Here is a 16,943-nt window from a genome sequence, read left to right as displayed (position 1 = left end):
CTTTTCCTCAGATATCCCCGTGACTCTATCACCTCCTTCAAGCTTTTCTCACATCTCACCTTCCCATGAGACCCATCCTGACCTCCCTGTTGAAAAAGAAACCAATGCGGCTTCTACACCCAATCTCAATCCCCTATTACTGCTTTTCCCTTTCCAGCATTATTACTTTCCAGCATACTAAACATTTACTTTTTATATCTGTTCACTTTCTCTTTCCCACACAACAGAATTTAACTTTCATAGGATTGCAGTTTTTTCTGTTGATGCTTAAACATAGAATAGTGACTGAAACATAGCAGGTGCTCAATAAATTTAAGTAAATTATTGGCTGCCTGTTCCATTGGCATCTTACTATTTTTGTCCGAAAATTTATAAAAATCTGCACATCTTAGCCAGAATGTTAGGTGAGCCCAGTTCTGTTGCAAATTCTTCCTGAGACGACGTCACTGTCCCCACAGTTAATTCCACTTGAGCAGGAACTCAATGGGCCATCTTTCTGGGGTCACTACTGTGTCTCCCCATTTCACTGGGTGGGCCCATTCATTCTCCCTTCACTCAGAGCCATGGAGTTCCTTCTTAAATGTACATAGCACCTCATCACCTGTTTGTTTCAGTCTTCTCTTGCTCCAATGACTTTGAAGATAAAGCCCAGAGTCCCCTGATGGGTTAGGCTGGCATCCCTCATTATACCCCAGCCACCCCCACCTCCCTTGGAGGGGAGCCAATGATTCAAGCTCTTTTTTCCTTCTCCACTTGTCACTGGTTATTTCCTTGATGTGGAAATAGTCCCTCACCACCTGGCTGCTTCCTCCTCCTTTGATCCCCAGCTTGTGTCTTGTCTCCTCGACTTAGGTAACATCTTTCTTACCTGCTCTGTTATCCTCTCACTCACTGGATTGTCAACTCCTCCCAGAAGGTTTCCATTCAGCTCTCCCTGCCCCATACCCAGCATAGGACTGCACAGACAGTCATCACTCACTTACCTTTTCATTAATAGCATGTAAAGAGTGGAGGATAGTGCCTGGAGTTCTGCTCTTTCTGGGAGATGACTTGCCTAGCTGGGGAGAGGCTTTCAGAGGATCACATTTGCGGGAGCTGGATGTAGGTGAGACATGCATGGGTTTGAGGTCAGCCCAATTTGGGTGAAACTCTGACTCTTGTGGAGTCATATATGCAATGGTTTAGCCTAAAGTCAGACTTCCCTATACCTAGACCCTAACATGTACTTGACATGATTTCAGGCAAATTACCTGAGGTCTTTGTGCCTATCCCTCATCTGTAAAACTGAGCATAATAAAACATACCTACATCATAATACTGTTCTGAAACTCCTACTCTTTTTTAATAATTAACATCTTACTTTAGCCCACCACCCCACCCAATAGTTCCCTTTCATTCCTATTTCTGACACGGGAAGGTAGGTACTCAGGGGATCCTTCTGCTTTTTAAAAGTAGGATGACAAGAATAGCTCAGGATATGTCACATCCTAGACTGACATGTTTCCTTAATTACTGAACAGAAATGAGTTTCCTTCCCTCTTTACAGTGGTCCCAGGGCCTTGATGCCAGACCCACACTCTAGGTAAGCTGTGGTGGCAGTATGGGATCCTCTAAGTCCTGATTAAAAGAAAAACAATAAAAAAAGAAATTGCCACAATAAAAAGAATAAACATGACATGGGAGAGGGTTCACCTGGGGCATACTTATAAGGCTTATGGATGTGTTCAAGTGTTCATGGGGCATTGTCACATTGGGTGGAGATTCATACAATAATCAAAAAGATATTGAATTCCCATCCTGGGGAGCGCTGCCACATTCTCTAATGGGACAGCAAGAATCCCGAGTGGAGGGGGAGTGACTAGAGCAGGAGGATGGACCACTGATAGTCCCTTAATAATGATGACTGTACTTATGAACCTTTTCTTTTGAAATGGAAACTTAGCTGTGTATGATAGGGTGCCTAAGAGTTACCTCCTGAGAGCTTCCTTGTTACTCAAATGTGGCCTCTGTCTAAGCCAAACTCAGAATATAAATGCATTACCTTCTCCCCTGTGTGGGACATGACTCCCAGAGATGAGCCTCCCTGATGCTGAGGGATTACTACCAAGCACCAACTAGTTAGGAAAAGACCTTGACTAAAAGGGGGAAAGGATAAAGATAAATGAGTTTATATGCCTAAGAAACTTCAAAATGATTTGGGAAGTCATTCCAGAGGTTATATTTATGCACATCTCAGCAGGATCTTATTGACTGCCAAAGTAAACACTACCCCAAATGGCAGGGCTCCTGAGGGTTCTGGAGACATCCAGACACTATAGGCAGGGCAGACAGCTCAGGAGTGTGGTGCCGTGCAGTGGGCCCTACTTTGGAATTTATGCTTCCCATTGTGACAAAATTGGACTCAGTAGTGGTTTCCCTGCATGTGTTTTTATGCCCCTTCTATTTAAACCTATAGTTAGTACTAGAGTTGATAGGTGTATGCCCAAGAGACTTAAGTCTTTGGGTTGTTGATGTGCCAGTTGGGCCCTGAATCTCAGCAGATTTGCAACCCACTCTTCAGTTCATTAGACTCACCCAGGAGATGATGATGGACAATGACCATCTCAAGGAACAGAATCTGCAACTGCAAGCAAGATAGTTCCATCCATCTGCCCCATGGGACCTAAGCCCCCTCTTAATTAGAGGTGGAATGGGTATCACCATCCCAGAATCCTCAGAATTGGGGAATGAAAGATGGACTAGAATAGACTTACTGGTATTCCACTATAGACTTATTGCAATTCTAGCATTGGGAGAACTTTCATCATTAATGTGGAGGCAGTGGCCACCAGAGGTTCTGTGGGGAGGTAAAAGGAAAAATAGGTGTAATATGGGGATATTTTCAGGACTTGGGAATTGTTCCAAATGACATTGCAATAACAGATATAGGCCATTATATATCTTGTAATAACTTTCAAAAATGCGTGGGAGAGAGTGTAAACTATAATGTAAAGTATAATCCATGCTTATTGGCAATGCTCCAAAATGTGTCATGAATTGTAATAAATATACTACATTAATGAAGGATGTTGTTAATGTGGGAAAATGTGGGAGAGCTGGGAGTGTGGCATATGGGAATCTCCTATATTTTTTATGTAGCATTTATGTAATCTAAGTATCATGAAAAAATATATATAAAAAAATAAAAATAAACACGGCAAATGTGTTTACTCATGTGCACCAGCAGTGATCCAGCCCATTCCATGGTCAAGGAGGTGGTGAGAGGCAGTAGAGCCAACAGGCAAGGATGAGTCTCCCCGTTTATCCCTCCTCTCCACAGCCTGCTTACCCCAGGCACGCCCTCACCTATCCACCTACCCTGGACTCACTTCATTGTGGGCTCCCATCCCTTACAACCAAAACACATTTTTAATATTAAGGAGTCAGCCATCATACTCACCGATTGTGGCCGTTTAGCTGGACCACTGGAAACTTTCCACAGTTAAGTCTGGCTTCACGTGTCTCCATGCATACAAGTCACTGCTTTCTCTACACTAGATTTACAGAACACAGATACAAGAGAATTACATAAAAGAAAAAACAAGTTTTTATTTATAAAATTATCGGAAGACAAGGGATTCTGGAGGAAGATTCAGAAGGGCCAGCTCCACGTCTGGAGGGGACAGGCTGATACCTCCTCTACTGTCCGAGTAATCTGACCACTGGGATCTGACAAGATGACACACCCAAGTGACCCAACTTTGGGAACAAAATCGCAGGGAACTTGGTGGAAATGGCTACTTGTATCTCTGGGCCTCCAGCTGTGCCCAACTATGCAAAGATCAGGGTCAATCTGCATAACATTTAAACTGGACAACCCAAAATCCAGCCTGGGGAAAAGTGGACACGGCCGCTTCTCCCCGTGCCGTTCCCTCAGGCCAGCATTCCCCTCTTAGACGGTGAGGTGATGGAGCCTGACCTGGAGGGAAGTGAACCATGTATTCCCCTCAGTTCTGTCTCCTGCAGAGCCCTGGGATAGTGATGACGGTGCCCTAAAGGCAAGGCTGCTCCTTGCTGTGCCTGGGCCCGAGGCATGGTTGGTGGAAATAAAGGCTGGGATGAACATGTGTGTAAATCCAGCATGGCTCTGAGGGGTGCTGGGCCCTCCACGGGAAGTACGGGGGCCCTGTTGGGGTGGCCTCTGACTGCAGGTAGGGACATTAGTGCCTCCAAACACAGGGAAACCGTAGGGTGTAAGGCTTCCATCATGACCTGTCTGGCAGGGCCCCAGGCCTTCAGGCCCAAAGTTCCCCCATAGCCGTTTGTGGTGTGGGGGACCCCACTCCTTTCTGCTCTTATTCTGAGTGCTTCAATGTTGGAGCTCAGATCTTGGCTCCCAAAGCTCCTGCGTGCGCTGAAACCCCTGACCTGGTGCGGGCTGGGGTGGTGCTGCTAAATGTCATGATATTGGGCACAGTGCTGGACAGGTAGCGGGCACCTGCAAAGCCACAGGCAGTAGCTGCACTCGAGAAGATACCTGGGGTGGCCCCAAAGGCCAAGTGGTTGCTTCTGTGGGTGCCCAAGTTGGAAGGTGTGGGTTATATATATAGAGAGAGAGAGGTTGAGGCTGGAGCTGCTGGTTTGTAAACTGGAAAGATTGTTCAGAGCTGGTGGCTCTGTGAGGCTGCCCATCAGGCACCCCAAATAGGGGCTGGGGGTGGCTCCAGGCTTAAAGGGGAGAATATGGGTTGAGGTGGGGCCACAGAACCTGAGTGCAGGCAGGCTGGGGGTGTCTGTGGCTGAAGGGCCTGGTCACTGGGGAATAAGCAGGCACTGGAGCCCATGGGAGGCCCCTAGAGTAGAAGAGGGTATGAGGTGGGGGGGAAAGGGGTTGATGCTTATCAAGGTGACCCCAAGGTCAGAAGCAGGCTGCAGATGTGCTGGTTGAGGGGCCTGTGGAGGGAGGGGCCCCAGGCTTAGAGGTAGGAGGGGGGTTCTGTGAGAAGGAGACTGTGACTCCATTCTATATGTGATGGGCTACCAGGGGAAGGCAGAAGTGCTGGGAGATATGGGGAAGGCTGACCAGCCCCAGTTGCAGCTGTGACTGAGGCTCTGGGATGCAGAGGGCCTCTTCTGTCCCCAGTCAGTGGTCTTTCCAAAATGGGCTTGCATATGAAGGAGGGAGACAGTCAGCAGCAGCCACAGGAGGAGGATCGGGGCTTCTCCTTTTAAGTGCACAAAAGGGTGCAGGGCCCTTGTGCACAGGCCAGGCTGGCTGGTATCTGATAATGGGGTGGCAGCAGGGCTCAGCAAGGTGAAAGGGGCTGAAGGGAGAGCATTTGCCAGTGTGCCTAGAGGGGGCCGGACAGGGAGGGGAGGACAGGGCTTGCTGAGCAGCGTTTCTTCTGAGTAAAGGACCACGGAGGTGGCCACTGCAGCAGATCCCAGGACTGTCCCTGGGCCTGGGGAGTCCTCCTTACGTCTCCTTAGCTGTGGATAATTGCTGGGGGCTGCCAGGAGCAGGAAGAAGAGGCCTCCACTGACCCCCAGGGGCCTAAATGCAAACGGTGCACTCGGAATGCCATCAGACTCCCGTCCCTGATTGTCCTGCCTCTCCATGACTTTGGGGTCCTCCTTTTGACGAGCAATCTCTTTCCACTCTGTCCAATGGCCCTGAACATAATCTTCTAGGCACTTGCGTTTTGGGTCTCCCTGGGAGCCGCTGGCCGCAGAGAAGCAGCTCTGGGTCCTGAACCAGAGAGTCCATTTGCCCACCACAGCCCCTGAGATGCACGACTTCTGGAGTTGAGAGCAGACAGCGCAGGCTTCTTTGGATAGCGACACCTGCACACCGAGGTAAAGTCCCCAGAAGGGAACACAGGGTCTGCAGGATGACGGGGTCTGGTCTCCGAGAGGCTCTGACCAACCACCAATGGAAGGTCATCAGATACTTGAGGATGTACTGCCAGGCGATCGAGGGGCTGGAGCCCCTGTGTGACCCCAGCTGGCCAAGGGAACAGGGCGGGTGCGGTGAATGGCAAGAGGCGACAAGGTTCTCCGGCAGGTCCTCGCCCCCCAGTACGAGGGGCAGCAGCGAGGGGCAAAACTTGCCCAGGTAACTGCCAGAGCAGCAGATGTGTAAGACCTGGTCCTTGGATCAGAGAGGTGTGCTCTGAGTGTTCTCTTTTATCAGACAACTTTGTCCGAAAGCGAAGAGCTCACTATTCGGGCTCTTGTGGGAACCCTTATCAGTCAAAGAGCAGACGCGCGTGCGCAGAACAAAGGAGGCCGGGCACGCGGGCCAAGGAAGCGCAAGAATGGAGCGCGCCAAGGAAACCTGAGGAAGTGCGTGAGCAGAGGCCCGGGTCCTCTGGTGCTTCGACTATGGGGGTTGAAGGTGTTTGGCGTGAGGGCGATGAGCCTGTTGGTCGAGCAGCGGCCCCCTCGTCCCCTGACGGGATCCAAACCTGCCGGGGGAGGGGCAGGACAGGGGTCCCGGCCTCCCACAGAGCGGTTCCCGCAGGCGCCCCGGCCTCCAGGCCCCGCAGCTCCCGCACGAGGTGGCGCTTTGGTGTGAGGCCTGTGAATCCACCCGGCCCTTTCCCCCGCGGTACTGGAGGGCAGAGTTACTCAGACAGAAGAGGGAAGCCACCCACGTCGGGCTGCCAGGCCGCGGGCGAGGTGGCGGCCACGGGCGGCCGGGAGCGGTGGACTCGTGGTGTGACCCAGCAGTGCCCTCCCAGGCGACACTTACCTCCCGTCAGAAAATGGTAGGTGAATGTTTTCAGTTTTATTCGTATCTCCTAGATATAGGATTATTGGGGCTACATAATTTTTTAATGCGTTTTAAATCATTTTATTGTGGTTGTTCCGCTCTAGTACTATATATGCCAATCATTGCACAGTCTAATTAGTGTTAATATTTTACTAATTAAGTAAAATGTTGAAATCTCGCTGCCTCCCTCCACTTTTTGTTATATTGCCCCTGCATGATATACTTTTTGTTTTCAACAGTCACTCATGTTAAAGAATTTAAGAGGAGAAAAATTGGCTGCCTTATTTACCTAGATTTTTTTTCTGTTCCTTTTCCTTCATTCTTGATGTAGCAAGCTTCCTTCTCGTATCTTTTACTTCATGCTAAGAATACTAGGTTGGCTGATGTTGAATTCTTAGTTTTCTTCATCTCCATCAGTCTTTAAAAATTCTTCAATCCTTAAGGGTTTTTTTGCTGCATATAGAATTCTGGATGTTAGTTATTTCCTTTCAGCATTTTGAAGATACCGTTCCACTCTCTTCTGGCTTCTGTTTTTTAGAATGAGAGTCCATAAGCCTTAAAGTGATTATTCCCTATATATAATGTGTCATTTTTCTCTGACTACTTTCAAGTTTTTTTCTTTATCTTTGGTTTTCAGCAGATTATGATGTGCCACAGTGAGGTTTTCTGATCTTCTTGGATTGGTGTTTCATACATTTGAAAAGTTTTCATAAACTTTTCCTCAAATATTTTCCTGAACCAACCTCTTTCTCCCCTCCTTCCAATGGCAGGAATATTAGAACAGTTGGTGTTGTCCTATGTATCGCCCAGGCTCTGTCAGCTCTTGTTCACTCTTTTTCTCTTTCTTCTGCAGACTCCATTATTTCTCTTGATCATTCTTCAAGATCCCTGACTCTTGCCTGTGTTTTCTCCATTGTGCTGTTGGGCCCATTATCTTCATTTGCCTGAGCTGCTGTGATAGATACCACAAATTGGTTTTGTCTTTAAAAATAGGGATTTATTGGCTCACAATTTTGAGACTAAGAGAAGTCCAAAATCTAAATATCGATCAGACTTGTGGTTTCTTCAAAGGCTGTAGTGTTCTGGTGCTGGCTTCAGGCAATCCTTAAGGTTCCTTGGATTTCCTATCCCATGGTGATATGTTCACCTTTCTTTCTGCTCTTGTAGTGTTTTCTGACTTCCAGTTTCTGGCTCTGTATAAGGCCTCCAGTAATACAGTGTAAGACCCATCTTTATTCAGTTGGGCTAAGATCACATCTTCAAGTGGCCCTAATTCCAATGAGTTCACACCCACAGGAATGCAGATTAGGATTAAGAATATGTCCTCATAAACTATAATAAATACAGTCCTAGTACATGGTATCAATAAGATGGTTTGTGGGAAAAATCACCAAATATAAACTGTGGATTATAGCAATAATATTATGATGACATTCTTTCATTATTTGTAACAAGTGTGTCACAATAATGTAAGGTGTTTGTGGTAGGACAGTATATGGGAATCCTGTATGGTATGCATGATTGCAATCTAAACTCACACCTTCTCAAAAAAAAATCTAATTTAATTCTTAATTAGAAGAAAAAAGATTAAGAACATGTCTAAATCAGGCGCATAATTCAACCTATCATATACTCAGTGATTTTTTAAATTCTGCATATTGTACATTTAGTTCTAAAAATGAGGCTGTGATGTATTTTTTGTATTTAGGTGAAATTCACATTACATAAAATTTATCATTGTCCTGGGTATAATTCAGTGGCATTTAGAAGTCCACAATGTTGTGCCACCATCAACTTGGATTCTTCCCCAATCTTAGGGTTTGTGGTTGTTCCTTATATTGGGCTGTAGTTGCTTATTTATTATTTTGTGACCTTTTTTTAAAAAGATTTATTTATTTATTTATTTATTTATTTATTTATTTATTTATCTCTACCCCGCCCCCCCCGGTTGTCTGTTCTCTGTGTCTATTTGCTGTGTCTTTGTCCGCTTCTGTTGTTGTCAGCAGCATGGGAATCTGTGTTTCTTTTTGTGGGTCATCTTGTTGTGTCAGCTCTCCGTGTGTGCAGAGCCATTCCTGGGCAGGCTGCAGTTTCTTTCGTGGTGGGCGGCTTTCCTTACGGGGTGCACTCCTTGCGATTGGGGTTCCCCCGCGTGGCATGGCACTCCTTGCGCGCATCAGCACTGCGCATGGGCCAGCTCCACACGGGTCAAGGAGGCCTGGGGTTTGAACCGCGGACCTCCCATGTGGTAGACGGACACCCTAACCATTGGGCCAAGTCTGCTGCCCTATTTTGTGACATTTTGCTTAGTGATTTTTCCAAACCATTTATGAAAAATTCTATTCTTTGCTGTTGTGGTCTCTAAAGTTTTGGTTGCTTTCGCTTATGGTCAGTGATGGTTTTGTTGAGAAATAAAAAGCATAACTTTGCAAAATATCTAACAAGTCACTTCTGCCCCTGCTTCTGTGGATCAGCCTGTGAGCGCATGGCCTTGCAGGAGAATATCAAGTGAATAACTCCTGCCCCTGTTTCTGTAAATCAGCCTGTGAAAACATGGCCTAGTAGGAAGATATCAAATGAGTGACTTCCCCCCACCCCGCTTCTGTAAATCAGACCGCAATCTTGCAACTGCATTCTGCCTCTGTAACCCACCTGCTTGCAAAATTTCACCTAGCAACACGTTAGCCAATGAGCAAAAGTTATGCTGATCCCATCTAAAATCCTATATAAACCTTTGAAAACTGAAAAATGGGGCTCAGAATTTGGGTATTGACTCTCCTCTGGGCCCGTGCATAATAAATCTGTCGCTCCACCTCTCTGGAGTGATGGTTTTGGGTATTTCTTTTTTTTTTTTTTTTTTATTGACTTTGTAATAATATTACATTAAAAATATATATGTGAGGTCCCATTCAACCCAACCCCCCCACCCCCCCTCTCCCCCCCCAACAACACTCGTTCCCATCATCATGACACATCCATTGGATTTGGTAAGTACATCTTTGGGCACCTCTGCACCTCATAGACAATGGTCCACATCATGGCCCATACTCTCCTCCATTCCATCCAGTGGGCCCTGTGAGGATCCACAATGTCCAGTGATCACCCCCGAGGCGCCATCCAGGGCAGCTCCACGTCCCAAATACGCCCCCACCTCTCATCTCTTTCTGCCCTTCCCCATACCCATCGTCCACCATGTCCACTTTTCCCAATCCAATGCCACCTCTTCTATTTGGACATTGGATTGGTTGTGTCCATTGCACCTCTATGTCAAGAGGAGGCTCAGATTCCACATGGATGCTGGCTGCCATCCTCCCATTTTCAGTTGTAATCACTCTAGGCTCCATGGTGTGGTGATTGTCCTTCTTCAACTCCATCTTAGCTGAGTGTGGTAAGTCCAATAAATCAGATTGTAGGTGCTGGAGTCTGTTGAGGCTCAGGACCTGGCTATCACATTATCAGTCCAGAGATTCAAATCCCCTAACTATATCTTAAACTCCAACGTTAACTGCACCTCCAGCAGATTAGTATGAAAGTCTTATGAAGGGAGATCCCATCTGAGTCCAGATTCATCACACATAAACACCATTTCCAGAGAGGGGCCATCTGCCCTGGTAGTAAACCCCATCGGCCATGACCATAACTCTCATGGGTCTCTTTAGCCCTCATAGGAACCAATATCTGGGGGTTGTATCTGCTTTATCTGTCTCTCTGACTCTGCTCAGTTGTGCATGAGGGCAATCCTTCTGCCAGCCTCCAGACTCTTTTTTAGAAACTCGTAGCCATATAAACTCATTTCTCCTTTCCATTTCCCCCTTACTTTAGGTCAAACAGCATTTTAAAGTCATGTTATTTTATGTAGACATGGATATTCTGCTGATCCGCATTGAACCTTCCATATAAGGTCCTTTTCCAGTTGCATCATCAGTTGGTATTTGATAGTGGTCCCTCGTTGCCAGGGAGACTCATCCCCGGGTGTCATGTCCCACCCTGGGGGGAAGGCATTGCATTTACATGCTGAGTTTGGCTTCGAGACTGGCCACATTTGAGTAACATGAAGGCTGACAGGAGGAAATTCCCAGGCACAATGTTGCTCTAGGCCTTGTTCTTATTTTAGGTTTATCAGCTCACAAGCATAGTCATTAGCATCAGGGGCTCACTGTTGAACCCTCACTCCCTCCCAGTCCCCGCCGCTGTACCTGGGAGACTATCGCTGCTCCCCTAGGGACCACGACAGAGCACCACTGGCCAGGAACCCAGTACCCCCCCTGCTGGGTTTTTAATTGTTGCCACTATGAGTATATCCAATCATTACCATGCACCCTGGACATATGTTCTGTACAGCTCCCTGTCAGCCATATATCACCTGTCATTGGTATCCCATACCAGTATCCCTCCATTGCCATTGTTGAAACACTCTGTGATCCAGAACTCCCCGAAATTTGAAGCCCAATATAATGTCATGGTCCCTTACTAGGGAATGGCATATAGCGATGGGTTTAAAGGATAGATAAAGAACTTGGATAAAGTTAGATAAAGAACTTAGATAAAGAATGTTGACTTGAAAAAATTCCACATCCTATCCTTTTCCCCCCCCCCCCCCCCAATTATTCAGCGTTTCTTCGTAGGAGTCCTAGACCACAGCAATGCATATATATAATATACAGCACTCCCATACATCCACCACAACACCTTTTTCCTTCCACAGCGATACTCTTACACCCTATTCACATCATATTTACTTAAGGTGATGTACAGAGTCTGAGATATTAGCTTTCTAACATGGTAATATCTGTGCTTACATTATGGTGCATACTTTAGGATACACAGTTCTTTACATTTTTAGTTCTCCTATGTTTTACATTATGGTTTACATTATCAGTCTGTCGTCTCCTATATGTTATGGTGTAATATTACATGTTTTATATCCATCCTTGTGTACTCTCAAGAAACTCCTCCCTTGCCCCCCATTTACTTTGGTTCCACACATTTAACGTCCATTTTCCCTTCCACCTTGGTGCCCACAGTGACAGTCAACCTCCGTTTCCTGAGGAGCCACTTCCAGAGATAGATGGAATAGTGTTTAGGGCCTAACTTGCTCATCTGCCCCAATGCCCTGGGAGCCACCCTTTCTCTCGAGGGATAGAGTTCCCTCTATTTGGTGGCATTAGTCCTCCCCAGGATGTGGGTCCACCCCCACTCTCACTACTTGGGATTCTACCCCATGGTGTCACCCACTCTGGCAGAATGAGCATTTAGACATTCCCCAGGAGCCCGTCCTGCATCAGACCCTCCCCTCCGAGCATTCTAAACAGGTAACCCTCTTTATTATATTTTGATATTATTTTCTCGGCATTTTACTCTCCACCACCTCCTAACCCTCTCCTGTGTTCGTATGCTACCCCTCCCTCCCCCCACTTTTGGGCAACATTACCCAACCGTCCCTCCCCAGCCACCCTCAAACCCGTAAAGCCCCAACCAAAGGCAACCCCTTGCCCCCATTTTATCTCTTCTTTGTGTTCATACTTACCACCATCTCGTCTTAAGTTCCACCCCTGCAGACATCGGCTCATATCCTTCCTCCACCCTCCGATTTCCTGCAAGCCTATCGTTCAGTCTCTTGCTATCTAGGGCAGCTTGTTTATTTCATATCATTGAGGTCATGTAGTATTTGTCCTTCAATGTCTGGGTTGCTTCACTCAACATAAGGTTCTCAAGATTCATCCATGTTATCACATGTGTTTGTAGTGTGTTTGTTCTTACAGCCGAGTAGTATTCCATTGTGTGTATATACCACATTTTATTGATCCACTCATCTGTTGATGGGCATTTGGGTTGATTCCAACTTTTGGCAATAGTGAACAATGCTGCTATGAACATTGGTGTACATATATCGGTTTGTGTCCTTGTTTTCAGTTCTGCTGGGTATATACCCAGCAGTGGTATTGCTGGGTCATATGGCAAATCTATGGCTAGTTTTTTGAGAAAACGCTATACTGTCCTCCGGAATGGTTGGATCCTTCTGCATTCCCACCAGCAGTGGATGAGTGTTCCCCTTCCTTCACATCCTCTCCAGCACTTGTATTCTTCTGTTTTTTTCATAGCTGCCAATCTTATGGGTGTAAGATGGTATCTCATTGTAGTTTTGATTTGCATTTCCCTGATAGCTAGAGATTTGGAACATTTTTTCATGTGCTTTCTTGCCATTTGTATTTCTTCTTCGGAGAAGTGTCTGTTTAAGTCTTTTTCCCATTTTTTAAATGGGTTGTTTATCTTTTTATTTTCAAGATTCAGGAGTTCTTTATATATGCAAGTTATAAGTTTCTTATCAGATATATGATTGCCAAATATTTTCTCCCACTGTGTGGGCTCCCTTTTTACTTTCTTGACAAATTCCTTTGAGGTGCAGAAGGCTTTAATTTTGAGGAAGTCCCATTTATCTATTAGTTCTTTTGCTGCTCGTGCTTTTGGTGAGATATTCATAAATCCATTTCCTATTACAAGGTCCTGTAGATGTTTCCCTACACTGCTTTCTAAGGTTTTTATGGTCTTGGCTCTTATATTTAGGTCTTTGATCCATCTTGAGTTGATCTTTGTATAAGGTGTGAGATGGTAATCCTCTTTCATTTTTCTACATATGGCTATCCAGTTCTCCAGACACCATTTGTTGAATAGGCCACTGTCTCCCAATTGAGAGGGTTTGGTGGCTTTATCAAATATTATGTGGCTATATATGTGAGGTTCTATATCAGAGCTTTCAATTCGATTCCATTGGTCTATGTGTCTTTCCTTATGCCAATACCATGCTGTTTTCACCACCGTAGCTTTATAGTATGTTTTGAAGTCAGGTAGTGTGATTCCTCCAATTTCATTTTTCTTTTTCAGTATGTCTTTGGCTATTCGGGGTCTCTTTCCTTTCCAAATAAATTTCATAGTTAGTTTTTCTAGTTCCTTAAAGAAGGCTGCGTTGATTTTTATTGGGATTGCATTGAATGTGTAGATCAATTTTGGTAGGATAGACATCTTAATAATGTTCAGTCTTCCTATCCATGAACAAGGAATAGTCTTCCATTTATTTAGGTCTTCTTTGATTTCCTTGAACAATCTTGTATAATTCTCGTTGTATAAGTTCTTTACCTCTTTAGTTAAATTTATTCCTAAGTATTTGATTTTTTTATTTACTATTGTGAATGGTATTTGTTTCTTGATTTCCTCCTGATCTTGCTCATTATTGGTGTACAGAAATGCTACTGATTTTTGCGCATTGATCTTATAACCTGCGACTTTACTAAACTCATTTATGTGTTCTAGAATCTTCGTTGTAGATCTCTCAGGGTTTTCTATGTATAGGATCATGTCATCTGCAAATAATGAAATTTTGACTTCTTCCTTTCCAATTTGAATGCCTTTTATTTCTGGTTCTTGCCTCAGTGCTCGTGCAAGTACTTCTAAGACAATGTTAAATAGGAGCGGAGACAGTGGGCATCCTTGTCTTGTTCCTGAGTTTAGAGGGAAGGAGTCTAGGATTTCTCCATTGTAAACAATATTGGCTTTAGGTTTTTCATATATACTCTTTATCATGTTCAAAAAATTCCCTTGTATTCCAATCTTTTGGAGTGTTTTTATCAAGAAAGGGTGCTGTATTTTGTCAAATGCTTTTTCTGCATCAATAGATATAATCATGTGATTTTTTTCCTTCAATCTGTTTATATGGTGTATTACGTTGATTGATTTTCTTATGTTGAACCATCCTTGCATACCTGGGATGAATCCCACTTGGTCGTGGTGTATAATACGTTTAATGTATTGTTGAATACGATTAGCAAGTATTTTGTTAAGTATTTTTGCGTCTAGGTTCATCAGAGAAATTGGTCTGTAATTTTCCTTTCTTGTGATGTCTTTGTTTGGCTTTGGTACTAGGGTAATGTTGGCATCATAGAAGGAGTTGGGTAATGTTCTTTCCGTTTCGATGTTTTGGAATAGTTTCAGCAGGATTGGTGTCAGTTCTTTCCGGAATGTTTTGTAGAATTCACCTGTGAAGCCATCTGGCCCTGGGCTCTTCTTAGTTGGGAGATTTTTGATAACTGATTCTATCTCTCTGCTTGTGATTGGTTTGTTAAGATCATCAATTTCTTCTTTCGTCAATATGGGCTGCTTATGTGTTTCTAGGAATTTGTCCATTTCCTCTATATTGTCATTTTTGTTGGAATATAGTTTTTCAAAATATCCTCTTATGATAGTCTTTATTTCTGTTGGGTCAGTGGTGATATCGCCTTTCTCATTTCTTATTTTGTGTATTTGCATCTTCTCTCTTTTTTTCTTTGTTAGTGTTGCTAAAGGTTTGTCAATTTTGTTAATCTTCTCAAAAAACCAGCTCTTGGTCTTGTTTATCTGTTCAAGTGCTTTCTTATTTTCTATTTCATTTAGTTCTGCTCTTATCTTTGTTATTTCCTTCCTTCTTCCTGTTGGGTTACTTTGTTGTTGTTTTTCTAATTCCTTCAAATGTGCAGTTAGTTCTTCGATTTTTGCTCTTTCTTCTTTTTTGATATATGAATTTATGGCTATAAACTTCCCTCTCAGTACTGCTTTTGCTGCATCCCATAAATTTTGGTATGTTGTGTTATCATTATCATTTGTTTCAAGGTAGTCATTGATTTCTTTTGAGATTTCCTCTTTGACCCACTGTTTTTCTAAGAGTGTGCTGTTTAATTTCCAAATCGTGGTGTGAAATCTGGGCTTCTGTCCCTTGGAAATCTCCAGCTTGACTCCACTGTGGTCAGAGATAACGTTTTGTATGATTTCAATCTTTCTGAATTCGTTCAGCCTTTCTTTGTGGCCTAGCATATGATCTATCTTGGAGAATGATCCATGTGCGCTTGAGAAAAATGTATATCCTGCTGTGTTTGGGTGTAGCGATCTATATATGTCTATTAGATCGAGCTCCTCTAATATACTATTCAGATGTTTTGTTTCTTTGGTGATTCTCTTTTGAGATGTTCTGTCCAGAGTTGATAGTGGTGTATTAAAATCCCCCACTATAATTGTAGATGTATCTATTCTTTCACTTAGTTTTTCCAGCGTTTGCCTGACGTATTTAGAGGCACCCTTGTTAGGGGCATAGATATTTATGATTGTTCGATCTTCTTGACAGATTTTCCCTTTCAGTAAAATGTAGTATCCTTCTTTGTCTCTCACAATTGTTTCACATTTAAAGTCTATTTTGTCTGATATTAATATAGCTACTCCTGCCTTTTTTTGGTTATTGTTAGCTTGTATGATTGTTTTCCAGCCATTCACTTTCAATCTCCATGCGTCTCTGGGTCTAAGATGTGTCTCTTGTAGACAGCATATGTATGGGTTATATTTCCTTATCCAATGTCCCAGTCTGAATCTTTTGATAGGTGAGTTTAATCCGTTGACATTCAGTGTTATTACTATCAAGGAATTATTTCTGTTAGCCATATTTTGATTGGATTTGTGTTTGTCATATTTTGTTTGTATATTTTTTTGGTCTTTTTTGTTGTTGTTGTTGGTCTTATACTCTCCTCCAACTTTGCCTTTCCTGTTTTTTCCTTTCTTCCTGCAGAACTCCCTTTAGAATTTCTTGAAGGGGAGGTTTCTTGTTGGTATACTCTTTCAGTTTCTGTTTGTGAATATTTTGAACTCTCCATCATGTTTGAATGCTAGTTTAGCTGGATAGAGTATTCTTGGTTGGAAGTTTTTTTCCTTTAGTACCTTGACTATATCATACCACTGTCTTCTTGCCTCCATGGTTTCAGAAGAGAAATCAGCACTTAATCTAATTGAGCTTCCCTTGTATGTGATGGTTTTCTTTTCTCTTGCTGCTTTTAGGATTTTCTCTTTGTCTTGAGCCTTGGATAATTTGATAAGTATATGTCTTGGGGTGGGCCTGTTGGGGTTTATGACTTGTGGAGTGCGCTGTGCTTCTTGGATATGTACATCTGTCTCTTTCAGTAGATTTGGGAAGTTTTCAGCCATTATTTCCTGCAACACTCCTTCTGACCCCTTTCCCTTCTCTTCACCTTCTGGAATGCCTATAATACGTATGTTTGAGCGTTTTGCATTGTCATTCAGGTCCCTAAATCCTAATTGGATTTTTTCTATCTTCTTATTGACCCCTTCTACTATCTGTTTGATTTCTGAGGTACTGTCTTCCACATCACTAATTCTC

The 16,943-nt window shown here is 43.9% G+C and overlaps 1 long non-coding RNA gene across 2 annotated transcripts in view; it reads left to right on the top strand.

Annotated features, from left to right (window-relative positions):
- LOC131277421 (uncharacterized) overlaps positions 1 to 16,943 on the top strand; it is a 149,494-nt gene that overhangs the window by 100,703 nt on the left and 31,848 nt on the right. The gene's annotated exons all lie outside the window — the stretch shown is intronic.

Source organism: Dasypus novemcinctus (assembly GCF_030445035.2).
Source record: "Dasypus novemcinctus isolate mDasNov1 chromosome 19 unlocalized genomic scaffold, mDasNov1.1.hap2 SUPER_19_unloc_1, whole genome shotgun sequence".
In the NCBI taxonomy this organism is placed as follows: Eukaryota; Metazoa; Chordata; class Mammalia; order Cingulata; family Dasypodidae; genus Dasypus; species Dasypus novemcinctus.
Note: the sequence above shows the minus strand (reverse complement) of the source record. Positions and strands in the feature narration are given on the sequence as shown.